Below are 19,796 nucleotides of genomic sequence, written 5' to 3' on the forward strand. Positions count from 1 at the left end.
GAATGTTCTGAATGGTGTGCCCGCCAGTGTCTCAGGTACCTCATCATGATCCCATGATGGAAAGATTAGTCTTCCCATTTTACAGACTGGCAAACTGAGGCACAGAAACTTGCCCAAAAGGCCAGGAAGGTAGCAGGAGATGGATCTGAGATCACAAATGGCCTGCTGACTCCATAGGTCCCACGGTGGGCAGGACAGACTCTGTGGGCTTGGGCACAGGGTGCCGTAGGAATAGCTACTGCAAGAAGCACCTGCCCAGTTGCCAGAGCCTTGAAGATCCACATGGCCCTCTGTCTCACATCTGATGTCCTTACTCAGCGTGCACACAATGGAAAATCTCTGGCACTTTGGGAAAAAGCTCAGCTCCTCCTTTTCTTCCTCCTCCCAGCATCCTATTCACCCTGGGTCTCTTGCAGGGAGTTTACCAAACCCCCACCCTTCACTCCCCACCCTTCAAACACCCCTCAGGCCCTACTCTTTGCCTAGACTACTTATCCACTAGCTTTTGGCTGCCATCTCCATGCCCAGGCCAAGCCTCCCCCACTCCCCTCCGTTGATGGCTTGCAGGTGCACCCCCCTTCCCAGGGCTCTATCACCCTTTGGGAATAACACATCTGCCCTCAGGTTCTTCCAACCCCCTCAAGGCCCGGGGGCATTCTCCTGGGGGTCCTCTCCTGCTCAACACAAACCCCAGCGCTCAGAGGTGGGAGCATGGGCTAGACTTCCCAGCATTGCCCTCGCCACTGCCCCTGACGGAATGCCTGGCCCGGGTCTTGGCAAGGTCAGAGATCGGAGGGGCCTGGGTGCAAATCCTCACCCTTGTGGCTTGACCTGGAGGCTGTGCACCTTGCCTGACCTTTAACCCGCGCTGAGAGCGCTTTCCTGCCAGCGCACGACTGGGGTCTCTTTTCCGGCTTCCAGGTTGGCTTGGGGGAGAATATGTGGGTTTAGGGCGGCCATTTGGCCGAGCTGCTAGGGCATCCGCATCCCTCTCCAGGCACCTGCCTCCCAGGCCTAGTTCCACTGCTAACTCCGGTTACTGAGCCCCAGGATGCAGCAGATGGTGACTTTGCCGCCATCCATCTGGGAGATCTGGATTGAATTCTTGGCTCCTGGCTTCTGCCCCGCGCCCTGCTGCTGCGGGCCTGGTTGGAGGTGAACCAACAGGCGTTTCTACAACCATTCGCCTCTCCCCCCATCTTCCCGCAAGTACGTAAAATAAATAAAAATGGAAAGGACTTATAAGCAAACACGGATAGTGGTAGATCGTGGTCAGGGCCCAGGACATAGAGGGCTTTGATGGGTTCCAGGCAGAGCAGTCAGTGAAGGGGCAGTGTGTGCTTGGGAGAGGAGCTTCCTGGTCCCACTTGCAGGGGGAACGGTGAGGTTGAAGGGGAGGAAGGCAGTGGGCAGACTCTGGGTGGAGCCATGGGGAGAGGTGACCACAGCTGGACCTGTGAGGCAGCCCGCAGTGGGCGTGGGAGGGTCTAAGTTCCCCTCCTGAAGGAGGCAGGGTTGCTGCTGGAGCACAGGGCAGGAAGCGGTGGGAGGAAAGAGACCCTCAAGGCTAACCAGCTTTTCCATGGGGGAGGGGAGGGTCCTGAGAGCAGCAGGTGGCAGTGGGGGTGGGGGAGGAAGTCACTTTCAGGACCCTCTCTCCATTTTACATGAAGATTTATTTTATTTATCTGAAAGGCAGAGAAATAAAGAGATCTTCCACCCCCTGGTTCACTTGGCTGGGGCTGGGCCAAGCTGAAGCCAAGAGGCAGGAACTTTACCTGGGCCTCCCAGGTCCGTAGCAGCAGGGGCTCACACGCTGGAACCGACCTCTGCAGCTTTCCCAGGCCATAAACAGGAGCTGGATGGGAAGTGGAGCGGCTGGGACTTGAACTGGTGCCCATATGGTATGCTGGAGTGACAGACTGGGGCTTAACTTCTTGGCTTAGCTGGTACTTGTGAGCTACAGCGTATTTACCAGAAAAGCACATGAAGCACTAATGAGGAAGCTTCAAAAGCTTTGTGGAAATGAGATTAAAAGTTTTTGGGGGGCACACACGAGGTTGGGGGTGGCCTTGTAGCATAGTAAGCTAAACCTCTGACTGTGATGCCAGCATCTTATATGGACAATGGTTCCAGTCCCGGCATGCTCCACTTCCCATCCAGCTACCTGCCTGTGGCCTGGGAAAGCAGTCAAGAACGGCCCAAATCCTTGGGACCCTGCACCTGTGTGGGAGACCTGGAAGAGGCTCCTGGCTTTGGATCTGCCCAGTTGCTGACCAACAGATGAAAGAGCTCTCTTTCTCTGTCCGTTCTTCTCTCTAGAATCTGCCTTAAAAAATCCTTTTTAGAAAGTAGCTTTAGAAAGTTCCTTTTGATGCAAAAAAAAAAAAATTGTAGTCATGGATTTCAAAACTGTTAGCACCAAAGAACCGTATTTTATAATTCCATATTTCCATGTCCCCTCTGTGCCCCATTGAATGAAGTAGGTACCTTTATAACCATCACCCGGGCCAGAAATGAAGGATGTTAGTAATTCTTAAAACTATTTCCAGGACTCCTATTGAATCATAATCTTTCTGTGATCACCATGCTGGCTTTCCTAAAAATATTTCAGAAAACATGGTTGAGCTCCTGCCTGTGTTACCAGCATGCTCTCCACTGCTTCACTGTCCCAGTGTCTGCAGTAGCCAGCTCTGAGATGAACCAGTCCAAAGCCAGGAGCCAGGCGCTTCTTCCGGATCTCCCACGCGGGTACAGGGACCCCCAGGGACCTGAGCCATCCTCCACTGCCTCCCCAGGCCAGAATCAGGGAGCTGGATGGGAAGTGGAGCAGGTGGGACACAAACTGGAGCTGATATGAGATCCCAATGCCACAGGCAGAGGCACCAGCTCCAGGATTTTTCTTTTTTTGTTTTGAAACGTGCCTCTGCACAGCTTCCGTTCATGTCTCTGCTGGGTGGTTATTCCAGCTACTGACAAACCACTGCAAAACAGAGCTGCTTGAAGCAGTAGCAGCACCTGGGTCGGCTGTCCATGGGTCTGCTTCCTGAGACAGCTTCTCCCCATCATGGCTTCGTTTTTCCTCTGTTGATGACTTTCCTTATTATTTTTTAAGATTTACTGTTTATTTTTTATTGGAAAGTCAGATATACAGAGAAGAGGAGAGACGGAGAGGAAGATCTTCCATCAGTTGATTTCACTCCCCAAGTGACCACAATGGCTGGAGCTGTACCAATCTGAAGCCAGGAGCCCAGAGCCTTTTGCAGGTCTCCCACACGGGTGCAGGGTCCCAAGGCTTTGGGCCATCCTCGACTGCTTTCCCAGGCCACAAGCAGGGAGCTGGATGGGAAGTGGGGCTGCCGGGATATGAACAGGCGTTCAGATGGCATCGCGGCACATGCGAGGCGAGGACTTTAGCCGTGCCTATGGAGGTGGGGCAATCTTCAAGCCTGTGGAAAATGCATGTTCTGCAAAAACTATGCAAGGATTCCATGCTTCCTGTTTCTTGCACCCACATATGCTTCCTCTGAATTCCTTGTCCACGAGCTTTGAAGCACTCTGGCATTCTCTAGGGACAATCTGTCTAATTCAAAGCTTTCTAGCCTTGTCTTTGTATGGCAATCTTGATTTTACCTGGCTTTGAGTCTGGGATTCCATTGGAAAGTTCAGCATTTCTTCCTCAGTTAGTAGGAGTGAAGATGGGGTGGGGACTCGGCCTGATTGTCCCAGCCTGGTGTTGTCAACTGCGAGGCCAAAAAACTAGGCCAGGAACTAACTTTCTTTTCTCCCTCCTTCCTTCCTTCCTTCCTTCCTTCCTTCCTTCCTTCCTTCCTTCCTTCCTTCCTTCCTTCCTCCCTCCCTCCCTCCCTCCCTCCCTCCCTCCCTCCCTTTCTCTCTTGATTTACTTATTTGTATAGCAAAGGCAGATGTACAGAAAGACATAGACAAGGATCCTCCGTCTGCTGCTTCTCTCCCCAAGTGCTGCAGTGGCCGGAGCTGAGCCGATCCCAGCCAGGATTTTCGGGCAGAATGCAGCTCCCAGGCATTCCACAAAGTAGGTGGGTCACTCCAGGGATGACTTTTACCTGCTCAAAAATTCATCTCACATTAGCAGTGAGGATTCTGGCATCACCCCAAATTGCCATTTTCCTTACTTGAAAGTTTAAAGCATGGAACATAAGTTTTGATCTGCTTTAAATACATTCTCGGTTTCTCTTGCCGTTTTTCCTTTCCGTGAACTGGGTGGTCGCGCTTTTCAAGTTTCAAACACAGGGAGCTTGCTTAGTCATGCTTGGGGACTCACATTCCCAGGAGAAGTCGCCTCTGGGAATATTCCCATCGCGCAGGGCCTTTTTCCACATGCTCACGTGTGCTGGAGAAAGTATGATTCACTGTCCAATGCAGCTTTATTTATTTTTTTAAGATTTATTTACTTTTTATTTGAAACGTAGTGAAAAACACATTTAGAGAGAGAGAAGGAGAGAGAGTTAAAGAGATCTTCAGCTTGCAGGGTAGCCACCCCCCCACCTCCACCCCCAGTGGTCTCAACAGCCGGAACAGGGCCAGTCGGAAGCCAGGAGCCAGGAGTTCCTCCTACTCTCCAATGTGGGTGCAGGGACCCAAGGACTTGGGCCATCTTTCGCTGTTTTCCCATGCATGTGGACAGGGAGCTGGATGGGAAGTGGAGCACCTGGGACTTGAACTGGTGCCCAAATGGGCCAGAGATGAAGGCTTAATGTACTGTGCCACTGCTCGGGACCCTGTAATCAGAGCTCCTTAGCGCAGGTGGTTAGTGGTGTGGAATGTGTTCTCTATCTCCCGTGGCTGCTTTTTCTGTCAGGGCTGAGAGACTGAGTTAACTTCTCCTCCTGTGATTCTGGATTTGTCTGTTCTTTCTCTTGAATCTATAATTTGGGGCTTTTTGAGTTATGCTAAATCCATATGCATTTGAAATTATTATATTCCTTGGCAAATCGAACCTTTTATCACCATGGAATAATCTTTATCTATAGTAATATTTTTGTGTGTGTGTTTTAAAATTGATCTTGTCTGCTATCGGCATCGACACACTAATTATTTTTTGGTTAGCAGTCACACATTGAAAATGCTTATTACCTTTTACTTACCAATCTGCCTTTATGTTTGTGTTCCGTATGTGTGACTTCTGTAAATGACATCTAGTTGAAATTTTAAGAATGTTCACTTTGTTGCTATTTGTCCCTTAACCTAAGTGCTTGTTTCTCCCATGCTTAATGCATACATTTATTGATGTGTTTGTGTTATCGTTATTAGGGGTTGGTGTTGTGGTATAGTGGGTTAAGCTGCCCCTTGCGACACCAGCATCATGTATCAGAGCACAGGTTTGAGTCCAGGCTGCCTTGATCCAGCTCCTTACTAATGTACCCGGGAAGGCAGTGGAAGACAATTTAAGTGCGTGGGCTTCTGCAGCCACGTGTGGAAGCCTGGGAGCCTGGGAGGAGTTCCTGGCTCCTGGCTTTGGCCTGGCCCATACCCGACCGTTGTCGTCATTGCGGGGCATGAGCCAGTGGCTGGAGGATCTCTCTCTCTCTCTCTCTCTCTCAGTACTTCTGCCTTTTCAACCTTCCACGTTTCATCTCTCATGATTTGTTCTGTGCTTCTTTGCTATTTTTGAACTATATTTTTTGGTCAGCTGAAGTGAATTTTATCACACAATTTTCCCCTTGGTGTATGTGTGTGTATTTCTCTCAAAATTAAGACACATACACCAATATTTAGCAATGTCTACAGTTGGTCAAGACTGTAGCTTATTTCTGGATGACGCATATGTCATCTCCTATTTTAGTTCTGATTCCTTTTTTTTTTAAAGATTTATTTGTTTTTATTGGAAAGTCAGATATACAGAATGGAGGAGAGACAGAGAAGAAGATCTTCTATCCAAAGGCCAGAGCTGAGCTGATCTAGAGCCAGGAGCCAAGAGCCTCTTTCAGGTCTCCCACGCGGGTGCAGGGTCCCAAGGCTTTGGGCCGTCCTCGACTGCTTTCCCAGGCCACAAGCAGGGAGCTGGATGGGAAGTGGAGCAGCCAGGACACGAACTGGCACCCACATGTGATTCCTGCACGTGCAAGACAAGGACTTTAGCCACTAGGCTACCATGCTGAGCTCCTTTTAAATCTACTTCTAGTCCCCAGAACTTACCATCGTACACAGGTTGTATCATCTGGGGTCACTTTCCTTCTGCCTGAAATATCCACTATAGCATCTTCTTTAGTGACCATTTGCTTCTAAATGAACTCTCTGAGATTTTGCTGATCCAAACAGCCTTGAACTTATCCTCAATAAGAGGGCAGAGAGGCAGAGAGAGGGAGAAAATCTTCCATCCTCTGGTTCCCTCCCCAAATGGCCCAAGCCAGGAGCCTGGAACTCCATCTGGGTCTCCCACATGAGTGGTGGGAACCAACGCACTTGGGCCATCTTCTGCTGCTTTCCCAGGTACATTAGCAGGGAGCAGGATTGGAAGCAGAGGACCTGGGATGCCAGTGTTGCACACAGTGGCTCAACCTGCTGTGCTACGACGTTTGCCTCTCCTGGCCAGATGTTGGTGAACAATTCAATATTGCCACCATCACCATCCTCCACCTCCAAATGTCCCTTTTTCCCAAACTGAAATTCCACTGAGCAACTCCCCATCAACTTCCTGCCAACATGCACCCTGTGAAGCAGCAGGTGGTGGCTGAGGTAGTGGGGTTTCTGCCCTGCTCCAACCTGGGAGACCTGCATGGAATTCTGGGCTCCTGGCTTTACCTTAGCCCAAGCTGGCTGGTGCAGGTGTTTGGGCGGAGTGAAGCAAATGAAGACCCTCTATTTCTTTTCTTTTCTTTTTCTTTTTTTTTTTTTTTAAGGATTTATTCACTTTTGTTGGAAAGGCAGATTTACATAGAGAAGGAGAGACAGAGAGAAAGATCTTCTGGCTGGAGCTGAGCTGATCTGAAACCAGGAGCCAGGAGCTTCTTCTGGGTCTTCCATGTGGTTGCAGTGTTGCAAGATTGTGGACTGTCCTCGACTGCTTTCCCAGGCCATAAGCAGGGAGCTGGATGGGAAGTGGAGCAGCCGGGATATGAACCAGCACCCATATGGGATCCTGGTGCATGCAAGCTGAGGACTTTAGTCACTAGGCTACCCTGCCAGGCCCAGAAAGTGATTTTTAAAAAAGTGTATTTCATGATACAATTCCATAGGCTTTGGGATTTCCCTTACTCACTCTGTAAATTCCCTCCCCCACCCCACTGATTTCCCCTATTTTATTAAAATAATATAGTCCTTCATAAGCAGCCATGAGTCTGCCATTCTGCTGTTTAAGCGTATCCTGCCATTGTGGGTACAGACAGTGGCAGAGAGTCCAGCATCCTGTCAAGATATATTTAACAGTTTCACTGGGAGTCTCTCAGGGGTCCCTCTAGTGGGGACTGGGACTCAAGGTGTGATGACTGAGCCAAGAAGAATTGGGACACAGGGCATGCAAAGGCAAGTGAGCCAATGCACACTTTATTGAGTTATACCGAACAACTTATTACCATTATTTTTGCAGGGCAAGCAGGCAGATAAAAGCTACTAGTTAACTAAACAACAGTGTACAAGCTACTGTAATGATACATGATAGACACAAGGGACTTGGGAAACAATCACCAGGTCTCAGGATAAGTAACCATGAGTTACAGGAACCAATATGGTGAACAAACAGATCTAACCTGAAAAGGAATCTTTTTTTTTTTTAAGATTTATTTATTTTTATTACAAAGTCAGATATAAGACAGAAGGAGACAGAAAGATCTTCCATCCGATGATTCACTCTCCAAGTGACCACAAAGGCCGGTGCCAATCCGAAGCCAGGAGCCAGGAGCTTCTCCCAGGTCTCCCACGCAGGTGCAGGGTCCCAAGGCTTTGGGCCATCCTCAACTGCTTTCCCAGGTCATAAGCAGGGAGCTGGATGGGAAATGGAGGTGCGGGGATTAGAACCGGCATCCAAATGGGATCCAGGCGAGTTCAAGGCAAGGACTTTTAGCTGTGAGGCCACCACGTCAGGCCCCTGAAAAGGAATCTAACCGAGCTTTGTTTGTACTCAGATACGTTTAGGCCACAGTGACTAAAAGAAGAGGAAGATGGGGAGGACGCCTCACTCCTCCCCAGGCACCTCTGCCAGGAAGGCAGCCCAGCAGGAAGTTTGCTTCCCTCAGCATTCTCAGTCTGCTGAGAACGTCTGAGATTCGGGGTCCTCGGGTCTCGTGGTCTGGTTTTTGGGGGGCAAGCCTTCAACAGGACTCCATCTTTGATTTGGTTTGGAGGTTAGAGATGCATACTGCATTGTATTTTCACATCTGGGTATGTTAGTCTCTATTATATAGTTATTATATATTCCCTTAAATGAAAAGCCGTGAAACAAAATCAACAACAGGAAGAAAACTGAAAAGCTTACAGTGCCCGACAGCATTCGGGGCTGTCGCTTCCCCCTGGGCAGAACCCTAGCAGCATGAGCCACATAGTGACTCTGGGTTGATGTGGGGTGGCCCTTCTCATCCTCGGGTCCTGGGATGGTTGGGAGGCTGGGGATGGCCAACCCCCTTAGCTCCTCGTTCTCCCCAGAAATGGGAAGAAGAAATACAAAGTTTGGAATCAATGATCAGATTGCCACTCTGATTGATTATGTAAACATCATCTAACATAATAAAAAAAACATTACAAAGCCATGAAATGAAATTACATGCTACCGAATGACTAGTGTGTCAATGAAGAAATGAAAAAGAAAACAAAAAACCTTCTTGGAGAACATGGTGGTACTGCATGATCAATGAGTCAGTGAATAATTCAATAAGAGAAGAGAAATTGTTTTGGGAAATGAAAATAAAACCAAAAATATCAAGCCCCCTGCGTTGCAGCAAAAACAGCAATGAAATGGCTATTGATCTTGTATTTTACGTGAAGGTTGCCTTACATCAGAGAGAACACATAATATTTGTCCTGTTGGGATTGACTTGTTTCACTGAACGTAATGGCCTCTGGCTGGGAGCATTTGGTTGCAAATGGTAGACTTTCATTCTTGTTCATGGCTGAGTAGTATTCTATGGAGTAGCTGTAACACAGTTTCTTTATCCACTCCTCTTTTGACAGGCATTTGGGGGTGTCTCCATGTCTTTGCTATTGTGGATTGTGCTGCTGTAACTGTAGGATTGCAGATCCGTTTCTCATACGCACACTTCATTTCCTTTGTATATATTCCCAGAAGTGGATCGCTGGGTCACACGGCAGGTTTATTTTCAGTTCTCTTAAGCACTCTCCATACTGACTTCCATAGTGGTTGTATTAGTCTATACTCCAACAGTGAAGGAGGGTACCAGAAAGTGATCTTTTTAAACTTAAAAGATGGTATATTAAAAAAAAAAACTGATTTGAAAGGCAGAGTGAAAGTGTGTGTGTTTGAGAGAAACAGAGGGACGTATATTGCACTAGTCTGTTCACTCGCCAAATGCCTGCAGTGACCAGAAAGCCAACCAAAGCCGAGAGCCCTCAACTCCAGCTGGGCCTCCTAGGTGGACGGCGGGTACCACAGCCCATGAGCCTTCATGCGCGGCCGGCTAGGGTGTGCATGAGCAGGCAGCTGGGCTGGCAGCGGCGGCCGAGCTCCGTTCCGGGTTCGGCGATCCCCAATGTGCAGTGTCTTCCCTCAGACACCTGCCTCTACTCTGCAGAGACTCCGATTCCTTATGTAGATGAGTTGGCCTCGCAATAGGAAATGGGCCGAGGCAGTGTACTGCCCTGGTGGGGTCTGGGGGAGGAGGAGGGCATGAGGCGATACCAGCACCTGGTGTGCAGAACACGACGTGCGGACCTCGCTGGCTCCCCAGGCCGTCGGCAGGAGGCAGCATCGCACCGCGGCTGTCCCCGGGCAGCGCGCCTGCCCTGGCCGCGCCCTCGCCGCTTGGCTCTGCGCTGTCCCTACTCCGAGGAGCTGGGAGACCGGCTCTGCCCGGCTCGTGTGCCCACCTCGGAGCAGCTTGGAGGCCTTTGACTCCGTGCGTCAGGCCCCAACTGGGAAACGGGTGCAGCAGCCTGAGATTGGGGTGGTGGGATATCTCAGACCTGGGCCCAGGTGGCGCGCAGAGAGGAAGGGGCGCGCGGGTGTGGGCTGAGGTCAGGGCTTGCTCCCCGGGGAGGGGACCCGAGTCCTGTTTGCGAGCCCACCTGTCCAGCGCCTTGACTCAGGAACCCGCTTCCTGGCCCCGAGATGGGGCTGTCAGAAATGTCGCTGGCCTGGCCGCAGAAGGGGGCGAGCCTGCCCCGGGTCTCCACACCCCCAGCTCCAGGTCTGATGGACTCACTTCAGGGGGTCAAGGCCTTCCCAGACAGGGTCTGGAGGGGTGAGGGGCACCCTCAGGCACCTGTGACAGATGTTGGTGGGTGCAAGCGACCTGATCCCAGACAGTACTCTGGGATGCAATTGTTCACTGCCCCCCGCCCCAAGTAAAACCCCACTAATAATGCCCAGTGCTGGTGAATTGCTCGTGGAAGTGCCAACTGCTTCAAGAACGGCTGCGGAGGGCGATTTGGGAGTTAGGGATTCAGAGACATAAATTCTGTGCTGCTTGTGACTGAGCAACTTCTGTGTATTTCCTTTGTCTGAAGCAAGTAAGTACAAGAGCAGAGAGCGCACGTCTAAGTGTTTGTACAACAGCCTCGTCTGAAACCGGGGAGCATTTTTTGGGGAAAATCCAATAGCCAGGGAATTGGTTACAGCATGGGATACAGCAGTCATCAACCCTTTTAAAGAAAATCACGTTTTCAGGAAACAAACAAACAGAAAGAAGCTGCCAGCAAGGGGAAGCGCCCACATGTCAATGTCCTTCACTAAGGACTTCATCGACTGAGCGTTCGCGGTGCGTTTGTAAGGCTGCCAGGGCGTCGTGTTCGCGGTGCGTTTGTAAGGCTGCCAGGGCGTCGTGTTGCACATTGGAAAGAGAAGCGTGTTCAAGGGAAGTAAGGTCCGAGCCATTGCAGGAAGGGGCAGGCCCTGAAGAAGCAGGCGATAACTGGACTCCAGGGGCCATACTGTGGTCTCTGGATGGCACGGGGACGGGAAGGGAAGTGTCCCAGTGTCCTTGGCGTGTCTTCTGGCTGGTGCTGACAGAGAAGGCTTGTGTCGGGTGACACATCACCAAGAACTTGACCACAGACTGCTTGCAGACCAGGGCTGAGGACCCAGGGCCTGAATCTGTTTGCCCAGGAGTGATGGCCATGGGTCCCATTTGCGCCTGGCTGTTTTTTTTGTTTTAAAGATTTATTTATTTTTATTGGAAAAGCTGATTAAACAGAGAGAGGGACAGAAAGATCTTGCATCCGCTGATCTACTCCCCAGTGGCCACAATGGTCGGAGCTGAACTGACCCGAAGCCAGGAGCCTCTTCTGGGGTCTGCTATACAGGTGCAGGGTCCCAAGGCTTTGGGCTACCCTTGACTGCTTTCCACAGGCAGGGAGCTGGATGGGAAGCGGAGCAGCCAGGATTAGAACCGGCACTGGTTAGGCGAGGTTTTAGTCACTGAGCCATTGCACCAGGCCCAGTACCTGGCTCTTTGAGGACAAGTGTGGCAGCCTCTGGCCGGGGTGTTGCCCCCACCCCCCTGACTGAAGGTGCCTTCTCGAGGAGAAGGGAGGAGGCAGAAGAAGGAGCAGAGCGTTTCAGCCAGCAGACTCGCTGGGCAGCTGAAGCCCCAGGGGGACAACATGTGTGTGGTGGGAGGGTGTATCCTGATTTGTCCCCCTCCCTCATTTTTCTGGCTTTTTCTAAACCAAACTGGATATTGAAATAATAAGCATCTGTGTTTGAGAAAACAAAGGGTAGCTTGTGTTTTAGGAGCTTGACTTGGGCAAGGGTTGCTGTGTGGGAGGGAAAGCAGAACGGAGCTTGCTGTAGCGGGGCGTCCCTCCTCCCCCACCTGTTGCACCGGCCTCTCCCACTGACTCCCCAGTGAAGCTGCTGGGGTCTTGGGGCTTGCCCCAGCTCTTGCCCATTGCTGGCATCTGGGAGATGTGTGCAGCCTGGAGCTGCTGCTGTAGTTTGCCCACCCCCCATGCCCAGGCCACCTGACTGCACCTCTGTGTGCACTTATAATGGTCACTATGTGAAATGAGCAGGACTGTAGCTTTAAATCATCAGGCCGGGGTTCTCCAGGGCTGGCCACCTGGAGCTTACTGTCCAGCAGGGTTGCGCTCCCTGCAGGGAGGGATGCTTGTAATGGGCCCACCCATCGATAGAGGGCAGTGTCCTCAAGCGCAACTGAGTGAACCGGGCACCTGTTTTTCTCCCTAAGAAGGCCTTATGTCCAGGTTGCAGGGGTCAAGATGTGGCAAAATTTTTTGGAGTGGGGGTGTGCTGTTTGCGCTATGCTCATGAACTGTCCAGGGATTTTACCACTCTGAGCCTCGATGATCTCATTTGGAGAGTTTTTTTAATTGTATAATTTTTATTTTTAGTAATTCTTACATATTTGATTAGGGTGCGAAGGGCCAACGGCTACTGGAGCGTGGGTGAGACCATTGGTCTGATACTCTCTCTTTTCCTTGCTGTATCTGGTGGTGGGGGAGGGCACAATTGGAGAAGATTTAAAACTTGAAAGATTTATTTTTAATGTATTTAAATATATTTGTAATTTATTTTAAAGATTTATTTCAAAACGTTGTGGAGAGGGGGGAGAGTGAGCCTCCATGTGCTGGTTCACTCTCTGAATGGCCGCAGCAGTCAAGGCTGGGGTGGGCAGAAGCCAGGAGCCCAGAGGCCACATGGTGTGCCCCCTGCTTCCCCAAGTGCATTAGCAGGGAGCTGGAGTACGAACCGGTGCCCATGTGGGATGCCAGCATCTCAGATATTGGCCTCAGCCGTGATGCTGCAGTGCTGGCCCAGGTCAGAATCTTTTTACCATGGCAGGTAGCAAACAAGTGAACAGGTGATGTGTAGGTAGCAGGCCAGTGCCCGTGCCTCTCTGACTGAGCCCTGCCGGGCGCTGTGTTAGCTCTCTGAGGGCCACCTTTTCCTCCGTCTCCTTTGACTCCTGACCCTGGGGATACCTCCAGGGGCTCTGGGCAGCATACACAAGGACCTCCTTCTGCAAGCCTTTGTCTTCTGCTCCCCGAACTGCCAGTCCCCATGGAGAGATATAGATAGTGCCATGCTGCACAGACCTGGCTTTAGGCCCATGAAGTTTTCTTTCTTTTTTTTCTGGGTATTTTGCTCCCTTCACTCCCTTCACTCCCTTCTGTAATTACCTCACATCCAAGTCCTAGACTCCTTCCTTCCTTCCTTCCTTTTTTGCCTACTTCTCTGGACGGCAGGGGCCCTGGCTCACCAGCTCATCCGTGGTGGATCCAGGTCTGAGTTGTCTTCCGCCCTGTCGGAAGGGTCCCCGGGGAAGCCCAGCCTGTACCTCCAGGAGCATGACACCACCTGCTTCAGTCAGGTTTGCAGGTGCTGAAGGCACCATGACACCCAGACATGCTTTCATATCTTCACCGGGCGAGGGAGGAGCCGTACAGGCTGGAGACTTTGCTCTTGAAGACTGGTGTGTCCTCAAGTACTGTGCTCCAATCTGCCCGAGGCATGGCGTGGGAAGCAGCTGTCTGTGGGGTGTGCAAGCTTCCTGGGGGTGGGGTGGGGGAGCTGCACCTGGCTTAGGATGGCATGAGGAGGGCTGGGGAAAGGGTGGGTTTCAGGTGCCTAGGGCTGCACCATACAGGGACCCCCTGGCGTGGACAGGGTGAGCCCCAGGACTCCACTCAAGGTGTGCATACCTGTAGCCTCATGGAATGGAACATGGCATGCTGTGCAGGGCCAGGGTGGGGCAGTCTTCCAGGAGCTCGCTGGCAGCCAAAGGGTCAAGGGCCTATATTTCCTCTCCCTATTGATGCTCAGCGACTCTGGATGCCTGCTGAAGCCTGGCGCACCCTCAGCTAACTGTCTCCAACATGGCCTATGAGGTACATCCTGGCACCTTCTCTTCTGACTCCTCCTTTCCTTCTTGTTGCTCCCCCTATGCCTTCTCCTGTACTCCCTGTACACCTTCCCTAGTGCTGTTCTTAACTGGCTCAGGGTCTGAGCTCAGCCTATGTGGAGTCCCGGGAGCGGTTACAGCAGGGGCCAGAAGGAGCCTCGGGAGCCCTGGGAGGGGCAGAGGCTTCTCTGACACTCTGTGTTCCAGCTCAGGTTTGGGCTGCAGCTCCTGTGTATGTGGGAGCTGGGGGTGAGGCCTTGAGCTCTGCCATGGGGACAGGCATGCAGGTCCCTGACGCTTGGTCACCTGGACAGGTATGGGTGTCCTGGTGTCTTAGCACCTGCAAACTTGACCGAAGCAGGCAGGTGTCCTGCTCTTGAGGACATGGGCTGGGCAATGCTGTGGGGCTCAGGGTCTGAGATAGGGAAAGACTACAGACCCTGAAGACTCCGAGGCCGGAAGGCGGGGGAGTTTGTCAGCAGCCACTAGGGGCCTGGCTTTGCCTCTGGCAATGTTCAGCAGCAGAGACCTCTCCCCATGCCCCCATGTGAAAGGTGAGGGACTACAGAGGTGGGGAGCTGAGCACCAGGAGACCTGGGCTGTGGGGTGCTACCTCCCTGGAGAGTGTGCTTCAGGAGGAGGTGGGGCCTCGATGGGCCCAGGATGCCTGGGCTCGCAGCCACAGCTCTCCCAGGCCTCTGCCAGGAGCCTTGCCCTGCTTCCCTAGGCATTTGATGGCATCTTTATACAAAGGCCAGTTTGCCTCAGCTGACCTTCTGGCGCTCCAGGGAAGGGAGGGAGCCTGCTGGGATGCAAGGACCAAAGCAGTCCCTCAGCTGTCCTTGTGATGGGGGCTGCAGACCAACCAAGCTGTTTTGGTCCCTTCCTGGAGATCCTGGGTCTAGGGAACAGAGCTCTGGGGTTCCAGCTTGTGGTTGTGAAGGCGGCAATGTTATTCTTTCTCAAAGATATATTTATTTTGATTTAAAAGACAAAGTTAGAGAGGAAGAGAGACAGAGATTTTCCATATGCTGGTTCACTCACCAAATGGCAGGGGCACAGGCTGCAGCCAGGAGTTCCATCCACGTTTCCTATTTGGGTGGCAGGGGCCCAAGCACTTGGGCTATCTTCCGCTGCTCTCACAGGTGCGTTATCAGGGAGCTGGATGGGAAATGGAGCAGCCAGGACTTGAACCGGGCTCATACGGGACCCCGGCTTTGCAGGCAGTGTCTTAGGTTGCTGCACCACAATGCTGGCCCTTAATTCATTGGTTCTAAGCAGACAGAACAACCTCATCTGGAGCCCAGCTTTCTGGCAGTGTAACGGGGACAGTGAGGCCTGTGTCCTACAAGGAGCACGGGCTCCTATGCCCAGGACCGCACATGGGCTATCTTCTTCCTCCCACAGGATGGAACTCCAGCAGGCTGGGTCCTCCTCCTGGGTTGTCAGCCGCAGGCATCTGCACTGGAAGGTGCCAAGGGGTGGGTAGGTGCACACCATGGAGCAGGTGAGCAGGTGCATGGATTGCGGGGACTTTGGGGACAGGTCCAGCAGAGGCCTGGAGAGCCCTGAGGTGGTGACAGGTGGCAGGGACAACCTGGAGGACAGGAGAAGCCGGGCTGTGGAAATACCAAGAAACACCCGTGGGCAGATGCAGTGAGGTCCAGGCTGAAGGACCACCACAGCCTCAGGAGAGCCAGGGGCTGAATCCGTGGGAAGCTTGAGTAAAGGAGGAAGTCATGCAAAAGTCACGCAGAGCTCGGAAATCTGAAAGAAAAACTCACTAGAGACGACCAAGAGTAAAAGTGAACTAGGAAATCTGGGACTGCAACAGAAGAGCAAATAAAGCACACAGAGACGGAAGAAACAGTCACAGGGAGAGAGGAGCAGCTAGCCAGAAGGGGCAATTGGCACGCAAGGAGGAGCTGTGGCAGGAGCAGGTGTGGTCAAACCTCTGGTGGCTAACGGGACGTTCTAGTCTCTGGTTCTAGTAGTGGTGGGTTCCCTGGATCCCTTGGGTGGGTCTGACTTCTCCCTGGGTTCCCTCTGACTGGCCTCCTCCCTGTGGACACAGAGGAGCTGATCTTTCATGCCAACACAAGCAGAGAGGCCCCCAGTGCCCTGGTTCTCTCTCTCCAAGCAGTGGCTTCCAGGCAGGGTCTGGACCAAGCTGTCGTGGAACCCCTATGTGAGGGAGGAAAGGAGGAAGAGGAGCTGGAATCACCAGAGGGGTCTCCAAGAGGTGTACATCGGGGGTGGGGTGCCCCTGCAGGGGCCATTCTGCAGGGCATGGGGAGTGCCCCCAGGACCAGCCCTGCCCCAGCCCCTGTGGTTGGCTGTGGTGACCAGCAAAGCCAGGAGCAGGGTGAGCTGTACACTCCAGCAAGCTGATCCAAGTCGAGTAAGGTGTCTGTCCTGAGACTTTGCCTAGGGCCTCTGTGATGAGCTGGGCACTGAAGGAGTTTTCATTTCTCAGTTTTCATTTCTGGGAACCTACATTTGTGCAGTGAAGAGCAAACAAAGCTGCCTGGTCCATTCATGCCTGGGATTGTTCATGCTTCTCTGACTTCATTGTTCTGTCTCTGAAATGGGCATGTATCATGATTGCCAGTTTGTCTTCTTCCCTCAGGTGTCTGCAGTCAAGGAATACTGTTCAGTTAGTGCAGATGACTTCTTCTGGCTTTGGGGTCCTGGTTTGGGGGAGGGAGCTTTTGCCTTCCCCAGGTTGGGGGTGAGTTATCAGCTCCAGAGGTTTAAAGGGGCTGGCCTGGTCCAGGACCAAAAGCAACAAAAGCTCAGTGAATCTGACCAGTCCTTTGTAATGCTCCTGCAGCCTGGCACCCCCAAGTGTCCCACCCAGGGCCTGCAGTTGTAGTACAGGTTAAACCTCTGCCTGTGATACTGGTACCCCATGTGGGCACTCATTTGTGTCCTGCCTGCTCCACTTCTGATCCAGCTCCCTGCTAATGTGCCTGGGAAAGAAGTGGAGGCTGGCCCAAGGCTTTCTGGTCCCTGCACCTACATGGGAGACCCAGAAAAAGCTCTTTGCTCCCGGCTTCAGCCTGGTACAGCCCTTGCCATTGTGGCCATTTGGGAGAGTGAACCAGCAGATGGAAGGTTGTTCTCTTTTTGCTTTGGTTTCTCCCCGTCTCTGTGACTCTACCTTTCAGACTAATAGATAAATCTTAAAAAAAAAAAAAAAGTCCTACCTGGAAGTAGCCCTTCATAGTTCTCCCATGGCTTCTGGGCTGTCTCGGCCACATAGAGTGTCCGTGATGTCCAGACAAGGTGTGGGTCCAGAGTCCACAAGTCAGGCCTGATGGGGGGTATGAGTACCTGAGGGTGGCAGGGGACCTTATACTCTGGGGGCTGGAAGGGAAGGGGCACTTAGGACAGGCTGTGCTGGTGGCCTAGCAGCGGAGGGGGGCTCCACCTTGAGCCACTATTTTCAGATCCCAAGCCATCCAAGCCATTGTGATCACTTCACGCAAATTAAAATTGGATAGACACTGCCCCATAAGGGTATGCGCACATATATATGTATCTGTCATGTATGTGTGTACATATGTACATATGTGTTTATGTGTATGCAGTACACTGCACATACTCGTGTCATATGCATGCTGTGTTGGTGGGTCGTGCTGTCAGTATTTGGAGCGGAGTCTGAGGCTTGCCTGGTAACCCTGCTGCTTCCAGCAAGGGGAATATACATGGCGAGTGGTTTCTAACTGGGTGTCACCGCTACTCCGCAGACACACTACAAGGACCCTTCCGAGGAGACGCTCTGGGGTCTCTAATCCTGTGGCTCTCAGCGTCAGATCTGAGCCTCTGCGGGTTGACCACAGCCACCATCCTTCCAAGTGGAGACAGTTCACTGGAGGCAAACAGTCATCAGATCCCATTCCTCATTTCCCATCCCCCCCGGGGAGAGCATGGTGGAATTTCATAGGAATGAGTTGCAGGCATGGAACAGTACGGATGGCTGGGTGGGCCGGTTTTACCATTCAAGTCTCAGGAGGCAGGTTTCTTGCAGAGGGGACCTGTGCTGGTCAGTCCCTCACTGCAGCCTCTGGGGACTGTGGCCCTTCATCCTGGACCTCACTGCATCTGCCCACGGGTATTTCTTGGTATTACCACAGCCCAGCTTCTCCTGTCCCCCAGGTTGTCCCTGCCATCTGTCACCACCTCAGGGCTCCCCAGGCTTCTGCTGGTCCCATCCTCAAAGTCCCTTCCCCCATCTTTCCAAAGTAAACCTGTCATTGACTCCTTTGCGATGGGCAGGTTGGTACACACACACACACGCACTTACACACACTCACCAGAGTTTAACACCTGCAAGATTCGCCCTCTCCTACTTGGTAACCTCCACTCACACTTAACAACTGTCGCCTCCTCCAGGAAGTCAGCACTGGAGCTCCCTCCAAGGCTGGGTCAGAGCCCAGGAATCTCTTGTGGACACGTCGCGAGTTTCTTCTCATCTCTCCATGCCTCCTTCAGGGTCTGCCCTGCTCACTGCTCTGGGGCCGAGCCGCTCCATATCCCTGGCGCACCGCAGGGCTATGATGAGAAGAGCGGGCGCTTCAGGCAACTCTTGGCACCAGGCTCTTGCCAGACGCACCGGTCCCAGTTTGCACGGATCCCAGGTCCAGTGCGGGCTCCGCTGTGGCCTGGAGATCTCCGATGTTGTCACGAATAGCCCGGTCCAACCGGGACTGTGCATCTAGCCCGCCAGGTTCGATCCCACAACGGCGGTGGAGCGTTGTTTGGTGGCTGGAGGCACGTGCTGGGCACCGGAGGCAGCCCGGCTGGCAGCTCTCCGCCCGGGCTACCGTGGCGCAGGGTCGGAGTCTGTGCCCGCCGGCCGCTTGGAAGGCTCCTCACGTCCAGGCGCCGCGGTCACGGCTGCGCTGGTTTCCGGCCATGAATTGGGCTTCAGAGTCCGAGCCTCCCACCCGGCTCCGAGCTGAGCGCATCGCCCCGCGGCGCGGGGGATGGGCCTTCACCGAGGGCTACGCGCCACCTGACCGGGTTCGAGCCCACTTCCCCGGGCTCCCTCCGTTCAGACGCCGCCGGCGACCCCCTCAGCTCCGTTGGCATTTCGGTGTTGGGCTCGGCGCCACGCCCCCGCCTTTGCTCTGGAATCCCCAGGTCCTGCTCCAAGCGGGTCTGTTTATTCGGGTCCCGGGCACGAACCGGAGACCCTCGGCGGCAGAGGTCGGCCGGTGCCAGGGCAGTGAGTTTGTGTGTGTGTGTGTGTGTGTGTGTGTGTGCGCGCGCGTGCGCGCGTGTCTGGTGGGGGCGTCCCTCCGGCTTCCTCTCGCCTCCGGGTTGATCCGGGCCGCCACGGCTCTGCGCGCAGCAGCACCGGGCCAGTCCTCGCCGCGCCCTGCCGGCTTCCGAGAGTCCCCCCGGGCCGGGAGCGCGGAGCACCCGGCGCCCCCCGCGAGCTGCGAGCGGGCGAGAGCGGCGCAGCGAGGCTGAGGCTCCGCAGTCACGTGGTGGCGAGGAGGGCGGAGGGGAGGGAGGGAGGCGGGCGGGGAGGAGGGGGAGTGGAGCCGAGGGGGAGGGGGAGGGGAGGGGGCGTCCTCCGCAGTTCGCTCCTCGCCGGGGCTCAGACACACCGCGATCCCGGAGCCGCCGCCGCCGCCGCCGCCCCCGGAGCCACGGGAAGCGCCGCCGCCCCCGCCGCGGGCCGCCCCCGCCGCACCGGCCTGGGTTCGGGCTGCCAGCGCCACCGCAACCGCCGCCGGAGCCGGAGCGGGAGCCCGATTTGCGCTGGACTGG

The 19,796-nt window shown here is 53.5% G+C and overlaps 1 non-coding gene across 1 annotated transcript; it reads right to left on the reverse strand.

The window, feature by feature from the left end:
• Positions 1–4,021: 4,021 nt before the first annotated feature.
• On the reverse strand, positions 4,022–4,171 carry LOC118759515 (U12 minor spliceosomal RNA). The gene has a single exon (XR_004996233.2). It is a non-coding gene; the product is annotated as a U12 minor spliceosomal RNA (small nuclear RNA).
• Between the last annotated feature and the right edge of the window lie 15,625 nt (positions 4,172–19,796).

Source organism: Ochotona princeps, chromosome 13 (assembly GCF_030435755.1).
Source record: "Ochotona princeps isolate mOchPri1 chromosome 13, mOchPri1.hap1, whole genome shotgun sequence".
Classification (NCBI taxonomy): Eukaryota; Metazoa; Chordata; class Mammalia; order Lagomorpha; family Ochotonidae; genus Ochotona; species Ochotona princeps.